This window comes from Acomys russatus, chromosome 13 (genome assembly GCF_903995435.1).
Source record: "Acomys russatus chromosome 13, mAcoRus1.1, whole genome shotgun sequence".
Lineage (NCBI taxonomy): Eukaryota > Metazoa > Chordata > Mammalia > Rodentia > Muridae > Acomys > Acomys russatus.
The window spans coordinates 20,918,724-20,936,006 of NC_067149.1; the positions used below are offsets into that span (position 1 = coordinate 20,918,724).

Consider the following 17,283-nt stretch of genomic DNA (forward strand, 5'->3'; position numbering starts at 1 on the left):
TGTTTATTTCAGCATTCACATCCATCTCCAGCCTTTCATAGTTAACTCGGGCCCTCGCTGCCTCTCAGCAATGCAGTCACTTTCTCTACTTTGGGAAGTGTAAAGTACCACACAGCAGGATTTCAGAGGCATAGACAGATGACTCCAGTGGCAAAGCCTGTCCTTACTACAGGGCTTAAGTAGAGAATCTAGGGGAGGAGGCGAGGTCTGTCTGCTGGTTTTTCTTCCTGGAAAACTGTCCCTCCTAAGATAGAAAGGAAATAAGGATGGATTGCTGGCAGGCCACCTGTGCCTGGTCTTGGGATGATCAGTGAGAGATGACCACACGGAACTCACAGCAGAGCAGAATGGGAGGAGTGGAAAGTGGACAGATAAATAAAGGCAATTACATCAGATGACACACAAGGCAAGGCACAGCGACAGGCAAGTTTGCTATAACATGAACACAACTATTCCATAACAGAGAATTTGGTACATAAACCATGGAATAGCCATATGATGGGACACTGTATAGTTATGAGAAAAAAGGAAGCTAAAGGCATCAATTGTGAATGAAGTGAATTTCAAATGAACCGTTGTATATATAGTTCAGAGAGTAAAATGTATATGTGTTGGCATAAACAAACCTTCAAGTTTTATGCATATAGATGCATATTATACATGCACAAAATGATTCTAGAGATACACTTAAGAAAATGGCAAAAGCTCATATTTTTAACAAAGTGTTTCAAAGGCTGAACAGACTCCAGATGGAAAGAAGATTAATATTTTAATACATATTCCTGTGTTAGATGACAAAACCGACAGCTGAGGAAATGCAACTTTTCTCAAATATCTAGACATGTCACAGGTATGCCCTGTGTGTGTGACGTTGCGACACAACATTGCCACCTACAAAAGTCACGCTCAAGAACCTTGCAATCAAATTACAAAGAACCACCCCCCCCCCATTCTCATCTCTACATTATGAATTTGGTTTGGGTTCAGTTATAGTTTTTCTGGGGTACATGTAGCCCCTGGGCCACGGGTCAGATGCTTCTGTCAACTAGATGACAAAAATTCTTTTGTGTTTTCAGCTAATAAGAACCAGGAAACACTCCTGGGGTGAAATAACCAAATAACCTTGAAGCCTGTGAGAAACACCCCGACTAGGGCTGCAGATGTGAGGTAGAAGGGCAGTGACTGTCTTGGCTCTTTGGGGGCTGTGATGATCATCACCATCAACCTTGCAGGATCTAGAACATATTACGAGACCAGCTGCTAGCCATATCTGCGAAGGCCTGCCTAGACTGTGTTAGATTTTGTCCTTGTCTGTGAGGGGGCAGCTTGATTCAGGTAAGAGGACTCAATTTAGGGTGGGTCTATCCCTAGACACAGGTCCTGGGCTGCATACAGAAGAGAAAGCTGGCTGAGCATCAGTGTTCATTGCTCTTTGCTTTCCGACTGCAGAAGCTCCTAGGACCAGCTTCTAGGACCAGACCCTCCCACCGTTATGGACGGAATCTTCAAACTATAAAAACTAAAACAAGGCCCTTCCCTCAAAGTTGCTTTTTTGTTTTTCAGGGTACCTTATCACAGAAACAGAAACAGCAACAAAAACAGGCCTGGACTTTAATGACCATGCAAGAGATGGACACATCTTCCAGAAAGGCTCACTAAGGGCTTCACATGCAATGAACACAGAGATGAAAGACTATCAACCAGGCTAGTGAATCCCTGTCTCCATATGGCTTCTTGGTGAGAGGAGAAAGTTTACCCCCAAATTAGGAGCCTAAGGCCCGTGGCATTAAGGAATTTGGAGTGCGGAAAAATAAAAGGCGGAATCAGGGATTTTTGAAGGGAAACTAACATCAAATCTCGTTTTGTTCATGAAATGCCAAGAAAACTCCACACAAGCAAATTAAAAAAAAAAAAAAAAAAAAAATGCCTTTAGGGATCTAGCTCTCAAATCCGGGCTATGTGCAGATAAGGAAAGCATTAGTTCCTCCTGGAAAACCCCACAGCATCCAAGGATCTAACAAAGCCGCATGTCAGCCCACAGAGAACCAGAGATGCAGAGCCAGAGGTCATAAGACAATGTGCACAAGAGCATAAGAAACTGGGCAGAGGAGCGAGCTGAAGACATAACGGCGCCAAGAATGTTTCAGGCATTAATAAAACTGACAAATCATCACCTTCAAGAGGCAGGGTGATTCTCAAACAAGAGAGAGAGAGAGAAAGAGAACATTCACATGTATTAATCATTCATATAACAACAGTAAGTTTAAAAAAAAAAACAGAAGTAGGAAAAACTGAAGCTGTTTTATAATGCAGCGTCAAGGTGAGTGAAGGTGCCCAGCAGGCAGGAGACAGTCCATGGCTGCAGCTCCACATGTGGGGCTGGAACACATTTCCCCGTGCTTGTTCACCTACAAATAACAAAGGACAGCAGGCTCTTGTTCCTGTACTTCCTGTATGGTATCTGGGTACCAGGGTAAAGTGGCAGAGATATGAATATGGTCAGCCACTAAAAAAAAAACAGCAAAAGGACACAAGAGAAAGAAAGCAACAGCATGAAAGCAGAGCTCTGCCATTGACAGCCTTACTCGCCCTGGGTCCTTTCGGAGAACAGGACACGTCTAAGGGATCGCAGACAGAGGAAGGTCATCTTGCCAGCCCTGCAGGCAAAGGCAGCCCAGAGAAGGCTTCTTAAAGGAAATGCCAAGTTGGTATATTTGGGGAACACTTCATGGTAGGGCCTGGCTTGGGGCCCCAGTATAGGCATTTACTGTCTTCTGAGTTTTGCTGAGTCATGTGACTTCGCTAAGCTCCACTTATCTTTAAAATGGAATTCATAGTACTGTCTTGAGGTTGTTTTTAAATTTAGGAGACTATATACAAAACATTGAGCAGAGCACCTGGCCTGTACAACTTATTTTTATTAAAATTTATTAAATATTATTATTACATAAACACCACTGACTGGGTAGAAAAGAAAATGTTTTCTGTTTTCAAAGATATCTTTCTAACAGCTAGAGAGGAAAAGCTTCATCCTGTTTTCACAAACCTATGCTGAGAAGTGGAAAATGCTTACTGAGCAGCAATCTTCTAGAAGCAAGGTTATGATGGTATCAACCCTCAGAGTCCTTCCCATGACAGAACCATAAACTAACCCTCAAAATACGTGGCAAGGTCTGCATAGGTTTGACTTCAAGGAAGTGAGTTTCTGCTTTGTCTGAAGCTGAAAAGCTAACTTAATTCTCTCAGTCATTAAATCTTTTAGCTTTCAACTACTGATCAAAGCAGCGGTGTTCAGAATCGAGTCAGGGAAGGACTCAATGCATGCTCTACAGTACTGCCCTCAGACGTTCTGGAACTACAAGGACAGAGGGTGGAAAGGAGACGCTCAGGCGCAGCCAACAGTGCCATGTGGCTAGACAGGCAACAATGCAGTCTGGAGGAATGGGCTGAATTAATGCTGATGGCATTTAAAGTAGTAACTTTTGTGCCTGTTCTTTGACAATGCACTGAACTCTGAAGTCTTACGGAGGGGAGAGATTGGCAAGGACATCTTCTTCATATTCATTCTGTCATGCAGCACCTAATGGGTATGCATACAATGTCACAGTGTTACAATGAGAAAGGATGCAGGGGCAAGGGGGGGGGGTAGGTAAAACCAGAAACATGAAGAAAACATGGTACTTGCCTTCAGAGAGCATGGAGCGCTGAAATCTGAGATCGTCACTTTAATTTAGTCATCTCCTCCTACATTCTTTTGTGCCATCCAATGGCTCTCCAACTTTTGTAAACCATTTCTGCTATGTTTTAGCATTTAAACAATACTTTTTTTTCAGAATGGCAATCAGATTTCACCTCTTAGGTAATAATTCCGAGTGATCAGTCGTGGCTTCCTGGAGTGTTGACTTAACAAGAAGTTGGAGGGTATATTCTGGCAGGAATATGTGCTCTGACTGCTTAGTGATGTTTGTCATGTTACTGGATAAGGAGTCACACAGCCCCTCTAAAATTCCCAGAGAGCCCAATCATCTCACCTCTCAGATGAGACAACGGAACTGATCTTTCTTCTTGTAGCGTTTTCAATTCAGCAACATTAGCAGAGGTAATCAAGAACTAATCTAAAGTGTGTGTGTGTGTGTGTGTGTGTGTGTGTGTGTGAGAGAGAGAGAGAGAGAGAGAGAGAGAGAGACAGACAGACAGACAGACAGACAGACAGACAGACAGACAGAGACTGAGACAGAGAGAACTTGGAATTTTCTGATGGACTTTTAACGGATCTTTCTGACGAACTCAAATCCTTCTAAGTCTTTGTATTTCCAATTCTGATTCCCTCCCGGGGCTATGTAATACATCTATGCTCTACACACACACACACACACACACACACACACACACTATTAAATACCTATAATATGAGAATGTTTGAGGATTTAAAGTGCATGAGGGAGAAGTAATTAAGTGGGCATATTCCAGAAACACAAATGAATACACAAACCAGCAAATAACACAGTACTTAAGAAAGGACAAAAGTTTTCGAGTTATTCCATTAAACGCTATAGATATTATCAGCCAAACAAGGACAAGAAAAGCTGTTACTTATTTTCATACAGATATTGTATATCCTCGGGGTTCTGTAACACTATCTATAGAGATAGGGCCTCTCCCTGTTAGGCCATTCTACTCTCAATCAACACTCACAACCATCACCCACCCAGACACAAAGAAGCCAGGTTCACTGCTGCGAGGGACAGAGTGGTACAAATGACAACAGATAAGCAGTGAGCCTGACCTCGGACTGATTCAGATACAAAGAACAAATTGTAGCGTTTGATTAATATGCCAGCTCTTCTGTCATGCCAAGTGCAAAATGAACTTTATGGAAAACTAGCTCCTTGAGAAACAGGTCTAATTAATTCAGTTACATAAACACCAGTGAATATGGGGGAGGGGAAGCGAAGAGAGCCAGTGAGCAAGAGAGAGAGAGAGAGAGAGAGAGAGAGAGAGAGAGAGAGAGAGAGAGAGAGAGAGAGAGAGAGAGAGAGAGAGAGAGAGAGAGAGCACACAGAGGACGGCAAGGGTGAAAGAAAACCAAGAGGGAATGGATGAGAAGGAGTAAGAGAATGCAAAAGGAGGCTTTGGGAGGCTATGACACTTCAAAAGCTATGTTCTGGTTTAAGATGACATAAGAAGAACATATTTATATTTTGATAGGCTCCACTGTGGGTGATGTAGGTAAGATAGAAGATGACCTGCGGGCCCAGTGAGATGGCTCAGTAGGTAAAGGCACTTGCCTGACAACCTGAGTTTGATGCTCAGACTCTCCTACAAGTTGTCTCCAACTTGTATTCAACATGCATCTGTGCCAAACATGCCACATGTGTGTGCACACGGACACACACACACACATATTAAATTAATAAAATATTTTTTAAGATGGTCTATGGCAAACAACCCTGCAGTCTGCCCGTTGGTAAGACTAGATCCACTCCTAACTGCTTTCATAATCCTGAAAAGATTTCTACACAATATGTTTTACTAAGTACCGCGCTCATGGTACACACATATGTTATACTTACCTTAAATGATTTATAATAAATTGTGACACATCTAGGTATTAGACTGCTCAATAACCAGTAATTCAGATGCAACCAAAAAAGCAAATTTGAAATGCATCATGCAAAGCTAAAGCAGACAGACTCAAAAAGCTACAACCTTCCTGATGGTTCTATTGTATGATAAACCAGAAAAGGCAGAATTACTGACCAACCAGAAGGTAGATCAGTAGTTCCCAAGACCTGGCAAGAGAGGTGATATTAAGTAACATGAAAAATTTGGGGTAAGAGATAGGACTGATTTATAAGCTGGTTGTAAGGACAGTTAAATTGTCAAAGCTAACGAAATTGTGAGCCTGAATCAATTTTGCTATTTGAAATACAAATCAATCAAAACTTTACTCCTCCCCCCCCCCACCACCACCAAAGACAGAACCATTTCCAGTTGTCACTTCGGTTTTCGTTTTTCCTGTATTGAATACTTTTCTGTTACCTCATTCATTTTTTACAAAGACCATTAAAAATGACAAAGATGTAAATAAATGTCTAAGAAAACCAACTAGTTACGAACGAGGAACGATGGACTGTCAAAGGCTATGAAGTTGCTCCTTCCACATCCGAAGAGAGAAGGTGTTTTGGAACTCTAGCCTCCAGTGACATTTACTACTTTTTGAAATAATGTCAAGATTTAGAAGCCCAGTGTTCCTTGAGCAATGTATAATGATGCCAGTTAAGGCACGGACTGGAACTGTCACACCTTCCTCCCCCGCCTCGCACCATGGGAAACTGTACTACACAATGGGGACTTGAGGGGGAAGAAATGGCATTCACAGCGTTCCTAGTACTTAATGCAGGAGCCACTTCATCCTTAAAATGAAGAGAAACTCTCTATGGTATGGCCACACTTCATTCTTTAGGGCGCAAGTTCCTAAGGCTGCTCTGCTCATCCCAGGACAGCTGGCCTTTCATTTAGCCCGTCCATGCTGGGAACTGGCAGCCAGCCCTCTCCTAGTTACGGATCCTAGTGTGCAAGTTCATCCTTTGTCTGCTCAGCATCGTTCACAACCTGAGTCTTGACTTCTCTCAATCTGCGGCTTGATGGGACACGGGTTCAGATCTTCCGACCAACCCAGGCAGCGCTGGGTGAGATGTAATTATGTTTAGAAAGCATGCAAGCTTTTCAAAGAAACATACATAGATACTTAAGTCTAAAGTAACGTGACAGCTGGAGACTGGCTTTGGTGTACTTAGGAAGGTGGAGGAAGGGCAAGGAGGAGAGAGCATGGCTATACAACAGAGCAAGGGCCAGAGACGATAGTTCTGACAATTCTTTATCATAGAATTGTAAACTATTACTAACAAGATACACTAAAATCACATTATTTCGAGTATGACGCTTTTGCTTTTAGGTTTCTTTCTAAGGCCGTCTAGAATCAGTGCTCCTGACATTGCCAGCCAGTCTACGTGCAGCAGTTAGCACATCTCAATTAATATGGCTCAGGTAACTAAAATGTTGAGGGTTATATCTCTAAATTACTTATGTCAGAGGAAAAAAAAAAAATGAAAGTGGGCAACACTGATAGCCTGAAGCTATGGAGGGGACAACTGTCTTAGGCAACATGGAAATTACCAGGCTGCAAAAAGGCATCATTTAACCCCTTAGCAAATTCTGCCAGTGAGACCAACAAGAGGACTACAAGCTGCCCAGCAGAAGACTGGAGACTTGGGAAGGAGAATTCCCACATAGAGGCTATATTGGTGTGTGTGTGTGTGTGTGTGTGTGTGTGTGTGTGTGTGTGTGTGTGTGTGTGTGTGTGTGTAGTGGCGAATGCCTGCCAGCTATGGCACAGTCCATGTCTAGGTCCACAGCACATTACAGTAATGACCACAGCACTCAGCAGCAGGCCCCAGACCACGCCCCTGAGTAGTTCCCAGTGAACCTTTCTCTGGAAGGAAGCCCTGACTGATCCAATGGCCTGAAAAGAAAAAATCTTTTTCTTTCCTGTACAACTAAAAGGACTGAGTCATCTTTCTTCACCAATGCTTACAGCCAACTTGCCGTTGGATAAAAATTACTTTTAAATGTAGAAAATAAAAGAGAACAAAGAAGGGAGGAGAGAGAGAAACACATACTCAAGTCTTCTCTGCCCATCACTTTCAGAAATCATCACATTTTCAGGGCTATTCTGCCTGCATTCCTGGAAGTTCGAAATGCTAAGTGTTGTGTCACTCACTCACACAGCAGCTCTCTCTGAAGATGCCCCTGGAGCAGAGAGGAGAGGCACCAGTTCAGTTTTCTCTGTGGTAGGCTCCCAGGTCTGTTCTTTCTCAAGTCTGTCTGGGGCCTCTTCTCCTCTCAACACTTCTACTTTGCAAGGGTAACTTCTCCAAGGCACACACCCACCTTTCATTTTTTTTTTTTTCAAGACAGGGTTTCTTTTTATAGCCCAGGCTGGTTCTGGAACTCGCTCTGTAGACCATGCTGGCATTGAACTCAGAGATCTGCCTGCTTCTGCCCCAGAGTGCTGGGATTAAATGTGTGCACCAAGACTGCCCGCTCCAAGGCATCTCTCCCCGTCTGCCAGGCACTGTTCTAGTTGTGGCTCTTTTCTGTAAATTGAACATATTGAACCTTCACCTGTACTGGCCTTAGTTTCTACAGTGATACAAAAGGACAAGAGACCAAACAAAGTGGGACGAGGGTGTGGAAAGGATGGAGGAGATGTGGCTGAACTCAGAGCTTGGTTCTGGCCCAGAAAGTTGCCCTAAGTTTCATTTTCATGTGAACAAATGACCTGCTGGAGATGCCCAGCCTCAAATCTACAGACCAAAGCTTATCCTTCCCACTCAAATCTGGTACATCATCATCTTCCCTTAGGTTTCCTTCCTTAATGGAGCCAATTTACCCAGACTCCCAAGAAGACAGACACCAGACGCTATTTACAACCCCTCTCCACAGCAGCATAGCTCCACGACACCCCCCGAATACTGTTTACATCTCAGTTCCTGCTGGTGTGCCCTATTCCAAGCACAGTCATCTCTTTTCTAGACTTTGGTACCAGCCTGTCTAAGAGGAGTCCCACAGGAAGTCTTGCCTCTTCTCCCTTCAGCCAATCCTAATCCAGCTGTACGCACTGTGGCTATAGCCATCACATTACGCGGCTCTGTGAATATGTCAGTACCAACTCCAATGTCCCCAGCCCTTAACCTTGATGTTTGTTCTCAGCTGTCCTCTGTGCAGTTCTTCTGCCTTGTTTCTCCTCTTACTGTGGCTATCTGAAACACAGAGCAGCCCCTAAGTAATGCCTGCCCCTAAATAATACCCTCCCTTCACTCTAGAAAAACCATTGAGCCCTATCTATGGGGATAACACAATTGCCAGGATGCTGCTGGGCACTCAGAAAGTATCTAATAAATATCTCCTGCATAAATGAATGTCAATTTACAAATGTAATAAAAATATCTAATGAATGGAGTCTATGGAACCAAATCAACTCATGAGGCTGTGGTCAATCTCTTCTTTGAAGTTTCAGAATCCTGCGCACCCCCCCCCCCCACCCCTGCCTGCGTCTTCGATGGGCTAAGGCTTTGAAGGAAGAAATTCCACGCCTGGGGCAGCTCATCTATTCTCTCTGAGCCTCAGGTTCCTCACTTATTAAAGGAAAATGATAAGTTCTGCTTCCTGGTGTTGTTATGATTTGAAACTGAGAAAGAATTGGAAGAGCCGGCGTAGCATCATATGCAAAGTGCCACAGCACCTCTGCAAATGGTGACTCTGCAAGTTCGGGTGGGAAATGCCGAGCCTGGGTGGCATTCCCCAGAGGGCATAGCTTCAGGGAGAAGATGAGGGAGCTAAAGGCAGTGTGCACCTCTATATCCAATCCCCTCCTTTCTGGTAAAGATCTCGCACTGTTGGACTTGCCATTCTGTTTTTATTCTGAGTTCATTTAGCTTTAAGATCGCAGTCTTTATTTTAATACACACTGCATTTTAACAAGTAGGTCAAAGCCATTTTATACTTGCAATATGATTACCATAGTAATCGCTGTATTTTATAGCCTGCAAAATGCTCCCAGGGAGACCAACAGGGACAGCTACAGTTTGTAACAAAAATAATAATTTCAGCTCTGCAGAATAAGCTCCTCTTAAAAACTCTCTTGTTGCAAGTATTAATTTTTGAGGCTCCCACAATATTTGGAAGCAGCAACACTAATGACCAACCAAAGGCATACTCAAGAGCAGTTAATTTCAGTGGCTTTACGTTTAGAGAGATGATAACAATAATAATGACAATAACAATAGCGGCTAATGCTTGTGTAGTGTTTGAAAGGGAAGGTCTGCAAAGCGCTTTGCATAGGTCCCTTTCTTGCACTTAAGTTTCTTAGTTGTCCCTTCTTGTGCAACTGGATTTGACTCTGACTTGCTCTGACCAATTGGGTGTCGGCAAATGTGACAGCAAAAGAGGCTTGTAAGGACATTTGAACCTTCCTGACTTGGTGATGAGGCTAATATTGTGACTCCAGCCACATGCTCGATCTGTCATTGCATAATACAAAGGAGCAAAGCCACTCTCGTCTATCCATCTCTAGCCCAAGTAGCCCAGGACTGTTGGATCAAAATCATCAATTAAATTTCAGGGTGCTTTGTTACACAGCGTCAGCTAACTGATGCAGCGCTTACATTTTGTCAGATAGCCTTCAAAGAACGTTACCTGAGTTAATCTATTTATTCTTGTACAACAACTCTTTGGGGATGATACTATCATTTAGGATGTAAATGGAGGAATTTAAATACACAGAGATCTGGTGATTTTTGCCCAATGTCACATGGCTACAATATAGGAGAACCAGATTTTGAACCCAGGTAGTCCCTAGTGTAGAGCACTGATTTTAAACCAGACAACACTGACTACTGCACTTATTTTTGTTATAAGAACATTTATTTTGAGGAGTGAGGAGATTGCTCAGGGGGTAAAGTGCTTGTCATGCAAGTGCAAAGACCTTAATTTGAAGCCACCAAATATATGCAAAGCCAGGCAAAGTAGCACATGTGTTTAAGCCTGGTGCTCCTATGGCCAGATGGGAGGGGTGACAGGAGAATCTTTGAAAACTCATAGGCCAGCTCGCCTGGCATACACAGAGGTGGGGAACAAAGAGATTGCCACAAACAAAACAGAAAGCAAGGAACTTGTACCCAAGTTTGCCTTGTTACCTCCACATGAAAACCATGGCACACTCATTCCTGTATGCATGTGTACACACCACACACACACACACCCTTCATTTTCCATGACATTATGAAAACATAACATAACATAAACAATTATTCCAATTAGCAAGACCACAAAATACTATTTCTCAAAAGAAATCTCATAAAAATACCACCCCAAAAGTAGATCAAAATATTCCCAATCATCCATAGACCAAATTCCACTTAAAAATTCTATCACATATCACTTTTAGGATGAACTTTGAAAATACAAGATGAAAAATAATCTTCAACTGGATTTTAATAAGTTAAAAAAGTTTATTAAATTCCTCAATTTATCATCTATTTCATTTCAATTAACTCAATACAAGCATTTGAAATTCCAGGCATACGTACATAAAAGTCACTCTCTCCTCCCAGCCATCACCTTTACTTTATGAATGTCACAAACTATTAGCAACCTAAAGTGTATCTCTTTATGATTGCCCTTTAATTATGCAAACGCTATTAAAGGTCTACCAGAATACCCTGCTTGAAAATTGAATGCTAAAAAAAATCAGTTGACTAAGCTTAATAGCATAGTTAAACAGCCTTGTAAATATATACATATGTATATATATATATATGTATCTGTATACAAGCCTTTAAGTTCATTATAATCAAATACCTAAACCAATCATGTTATAATTATCAAAAGTGACACTTATCCCTTCCTTTGTTCACATGAAACAAAAAAAAAAAGTAAGTTATGCAACACATTTACAGAAGCCAGTTTCATAGCTCACTGGGGCCTAAAACAGAATTCTTATTATTCTTATTTATCTAATTCTTAAAAGTTTTACTATATTTTCAAAACTAAACCCAAATGCTCAGAATTGGCCACGCTAGATGTAATTTTTTTTTTTAACCACAAACAAACAAAACAACAAGAACAGAAAGCCTAGCACTTGCACAAGTACAAAGGTGAGAGGCCACATAGTGCGGCTGTGTGGGATAAACTCTCTTAGAAGGCACGGCTACTAACATGCATACTATAGGCCACGGGATGCCGACTTCTACTCAAAGGGCAGGGTCATAGAAAGACAACATATCTCTCAGAAAAAGCAAAGACGTCTAATTGTCATTTTTTTTTCCTACTTCAAATATTGTTACTATAATCAAAAGATTTTGCCCTTTACACTTAAAATTCTAACATACCACAAAAAGGTAAGCCCCAGTACAAGAAACAATATTCTCCCATCTGTCGGCCTACTCTCCTCATTCTTATCTAGATGGTATTTTAGGGACAGTCTGATTAAAGGATGTGATTGATATGAGTGTCAACACTAGAAGGGCAAGTGACCCTCCCTGACCATTCTGTGTGGATAAGATGGACATAAAGGTAGCGTACCTAACTTTCCATTATAGATAACGCTCTGTACTTCTGAAAGGGCACTAAAGCCCTATTACAACACATGGTATTGCTGGTGAGTTATATGTGAATACACACACATATAGATTTATACTTATATACATGTATGATGGTTATAGGTGCATATGTTACAATACGTTATGTATTTTCTTTTCTTTATTTTTTTATTCACTTTACATCCCTATTACAGCCCTCTCCTTCCTCTCCTCCTGGTCCCACCCGCACATCTTCTTTCCTCTTTCTCTCCTGCCCTTCTCTTTAGAAAAGGGGATCTTTCCCCACCAACCCACACCGGCACATCAAGTCGCATCAGGACTAAACAGATCCTCTTCTGCCCTCTGAGGCCCAACAAGGTAGCCCAGCTAGGGGAGAGTGATCCCAAAAGCAGGCAAGAGAGTGCATGTCAGAGACAGCTTTGGCTCTAATTGCTCGGGGACCCTCATGAGGACCAAGCAGCCTATCAGCTACATATGTGTAGGTCAGCCAATGCATGTTCTTTGGTTGGTGGTTCAGTCTCTGTGAGCTTCCATGGTCCTCAGTTAGTTGACTCTGTTGGTCTTCTTGTAGAGTTCTTGACCCCTTCAGGTCCCTTTCTCCTTCTCCCAACTCTTCCACAAGGCTCCCCAAGCTCTGCCTAATGCTTGGCTGTGGGTCTTTACATCTGCTTCAATCTGCTGCTGGATGGAACTTCTCAGAGGAGAGTTATGCTAGTTTCCTGTCTGCAAGCATAGCAGAATATTGCTAATAGTGTCAGGTGAGTCTCAAGTGGGGCCAGCCATTGTTTGGACCTTCCCTCAATCTCTGTTCCATCTCTATTCCTGCACACCTTGTTGGCAGAGTAAATTTTTGGTCAAAGTTTTTGTGGGTAGGTCAGTGTCCTACTCCTTCTACTGGAAGTCCTGCCTAGATATAGGAGGTAGTCACTTCAGTCTTCATATCTCACAGTGCTAGAAGTCTCAGCTAGAGTCATCGCATATTCTCCCAGGTGCCTACCCCGTTGTAGGTCTCCAGCTTGTCCCAGAGATGCCCAGCCCCCCTGTTGGTTTCTCTTCTCTCTCCCAGTTCTCTTACCTCCCACCCCAACATGTTCCCCACCCTCCTTTCCCTTCCCACCCCCTCTCCCACCCAGTTCTCTCTCTTCATCTGCTTCTGATGTCTATTTTATCTGCCCTTCTGAGAGAGATTCAAGCATCCTCCCTTGGACCCTCCCAGTTACTTGGCTTCTTTGGGTCCATTATGTATTTCCTTAAAGTCACAAGCCATAGTCTTTAGTTTGAATATATAAAAGATAATGGCAAAAAACAAAAACAAAAACAAAACAAAACAAAACAAAACAAAACAAAACAAAAAAAACCCCCATTGATATAGGAGCCAGCACTGAGCCTTTTGTTTTTCCTACTTCATCCAGTTAATTCATACTTACCATATACCAGGTCAAGGAACAGGTCTTATAAATGCAAAGTAAACAAAAAAAAAATAGCAGAATAGAAAATAAAACCAAGAGAACAGACAAGTTTAAACAACATTATAAAGTTGCTGAGGTTTCCTCCTTCTGTCCAAGTCTAATGAGACCCCATGTGATGAGATTTCACTGCCTCTGTTCATTTATGAAATGCTCCTGTGTGGCAGGTACTATCACAGTGCTAGAAGTCAGGAAGTACTGTATGTCTGAGAGGCTATATTGCTTTCTCCACAGACTCACTAATCAACAGGCATGCATGAGTAATAACATGGTAGAATGACGATTAAGAAAAGAAAGTATCCAATGATTATTTTTGTTTTCCACCATGAACTGGGTGTAGTACACATCTGTAATCCCAAGACTCAGGGAGAAGGCAAGCTAGAAGGATCACAAGGTTTAAGGCCAGCCTGGGCTATATAACAAAACTTTGTATCAAACAATGACAACACATGGATCGGGAAAATTAACATCTTACCAAAAGCAATTTACAGATTCAATGCAACCCCTATTAAAATACCTACACAATAATTTAAAGACAATTTAAAGATCAATTCTCAACTTCATATAGAAAAACAAAAAAACTCAGAAGAGCAAAAACATCCTATACAATAAAAGATCCTCCGAAGGAATCTCCATACTCTATCTCAAGTTGTACTATAGAGCAACAGTAATTAAAACAGCATGGTACTGGTACAACCACAATAGGCTGGTTGATCAATGGAATCGAGTTGAAGACCCAGAAATGAATCCACACACATATGGTCACTTGATTTTTGACAAAGAAGCCAAATCTATTCAATGGAAAAAGGATAGCAGATTTAACAAATGGTGCTGGTCTAACTGGATGGCTACATGTAGAAAAATGCAATTGGACCCATATTTGTCACCATGCGCAAAACTCAAGCCCAAGTGGATTAAGGACCTCAACATAAAACCAGAGACACTAAATCTGTTAGATGATAAAGTGGGGAAGAGCTTGGAACATATTGGCACAGGAGACTACTTCCTGAACAGAATACCAACAGGCCAGGCCTTAATGTCAACAATTAATAAATGGGACCTCATGAGGTTGAGAAACTTCTGTAAGGCAGGACACACTGTCAACAAAAAAAAAAAGCAACAGCCTACAGACTGGGAAAAGATCTTCACCAACCCTACATCTGACAAAGGTCTAAAATTCAAAATATATAAAGAACTTAAGAAAGTAAATACCACCAAACCAAATAACCCAATTGAGAAATGGGGCTCAGAACTAAACAGAAAATTCTCAACAGAGGAATATCGAATGGCTGAGAAACACTTAAAGAAATACTCAACGTCTTTAGTCATCAGAGAAATGCAAATCAAAACAACTCTGAGATTCCATCTTATACCATCAGAAAGGCTAAGATCAAAAATTCAAATGACACCAACATGCTGGTGAGGATGTGGAGAAAGAGGAACACTCCTTCATTGCTGGTGGGAATGCAAACTGGTACAACCATTTTGGAAATCTATCTGGTGCTTTCTCAGAAAACTGGGAATAGGGCTTCCTCAAGACTCAGCTATTCCACTCCTTGGAATATACCCAGAAGATGCACTACCACACAACAGGGACATATGCTCAACCATGTTCATAGCAGCCTTATTCATAATAACCAGAACCTGGAAACAGCCTAAATGTCCCTCAGTTGAAGAATGGATAAAAAAAAAATCTGTGGTACATTTACACTATGGAATATTACTTAGCTATTAAAAACAAGGAAATCCCGAAATTTGTGGACAAATGGATGGGACTAGAAATGATCATAATGAGTGAGTTAATCCAAAAGCAGAAAGACTTACATGGTATATACTCACTTATAACTGGGCACTAGCCCAAAAGGCATGTGCCATGAAAGTCTTCACTTACCAGGAGATTGGGATAGATGTGAGGACATCATACTGAGACTCTAGGTAAGAGAAATAAAGGAGATGGGGAAATAGAAGGACCCAGAGTGTCCCAGAAACCTACAAAAGAACATCGTGATGGGTGGATTGGGGCACAAGGCGGTCTGCTCAAACTATTGTACTAACCAAGGACAATACAAATAGAGTGGGGACTGACTCTGACATGAACTCTGACACTCTATATTTGACCTTGGTGGGGAGGCCTGATGGCATTCAAAGAAAGAATAAGCAGGCTACCAAGATGAGACTTGATGGTCTATGACCATATAGTGGGGGAGTAGGTCCCCTTCAGTCTTAGACCTAGGGGAGGGGATAGGGTGAAAGCGGGAGGGAGGGAGGAACGGAAGGATACAAGTGATGGGATAACAACTGAGTTGTAATCTGAATAAATTAATACAATTAAAATAAAAAACAATGACAACAACAGAAACAGACACAAAATGAAAAACAAGCAAACAAACAAACAAACAAACAAAAATTCTACCAGTGATTCAAATGTTTCTTTTGCATGGGAAGTGACTATTCAAAATCTTGTTAAAATGGTTTAGCAAAGATGGAATCACCTAGATTCCAAATGACACTGAGGCTGCTGCTCCGGGACAGTTGGAACAGACTGGTCTCGGCTCACAAGATCCTCTGGTTAACAGATAGGCTGTTTGGCTTATCTTGTATTCCTCCTAAGTTTCTACCAGTTGCCAACTTTTTAAAAACCAGGATAACACACACACACAGCACATATAACAGACAGCATATAGCACACATAACATGCAGCACATAGAACACACACACACAGCACACATACCACAGCACACAATCTCTCTCTCTCTCAGGCATGTTGAGAAATTTAGAATCAGCCACGCCAGGCCCTACACTCTGTGCAGGTCTAGCCAGGCAGAGGCAGGCAGAGGCCTGCTGTCTTCACTTCCAACCACTGACCCTGTGCACTCTGACATTTACTTCCCTCTTGCACACCTTCTTCCACATCAGGCACATGGCTGCTGCTACTCTAGACCTAGAGCTCAAAAGAATCAAGAACTAAGAACCCACAACTACCCAAAATTTCCCCTAGGGGAGCTCGCTCACTTGACAGGAATTGGTGCCATTTGTTTATACTAAGAAAGAAGCGACAGACTCACAGGTGAAAAGCACTGGTGTCTAATGCCAAATTCTACTGATCAGCAAACACTCAAACAGCACCAAGGTGGCATTTCAGTGTACCCCAATGTAGAAATGACAGGACATCGCAGCACATGCAAGGAAGTACAATGCGGCAAGGGCATGCTTGCACTCTCATGGGACAGTCAATGCCAGCCTCGGTGCTGGCCAGGATGTACTTTTTCCCCTGACAGACGTCAGCATGTGAAAGCATCTGGAATCACTTCTCAAATGAGAATCTTGGCCAGGAGTGGGGGAGGGCTCCACCTGGACAGAGTGTGCTCGTCAGCAAATGTGTGCGTGGGCACAGGCAGACAGAGCGCACATCTTTTCATCACACAACATTACTGTGTGCACTGGCACACAGCTATCTTTACATTTGGATGATGTCTGTCTGTGTGGATGACATAGAAATGTTCGACTTCACAGCTCAGGTTTCTAGAATTGCCAGAAGCCCTCACAATACATTCCTGCCATCCACAGATGAACACAGAACAAAACGGACTAATAAACATTTTAGTATCAATTGGCAGAAGTCACTTACTTCTGTTTCTGATGCCCAATTTGTC

General features: G+C 42.2%; 1 protein-coding gene across 2 annotated transcripts in view; it reads right to left on the minus strand.

The window, feature by feature from the left end:
* The window catches only part of Prickle2 (prickle planar cell polarity protein 2), a 353,881-nt gene that overhangs the window by 173,388 nt on the left and 163,210 nt on the right, over positions 1 to 17,283 (minus strand). The gene's annotated exons all lie outside the window — the stretch shown is intronic.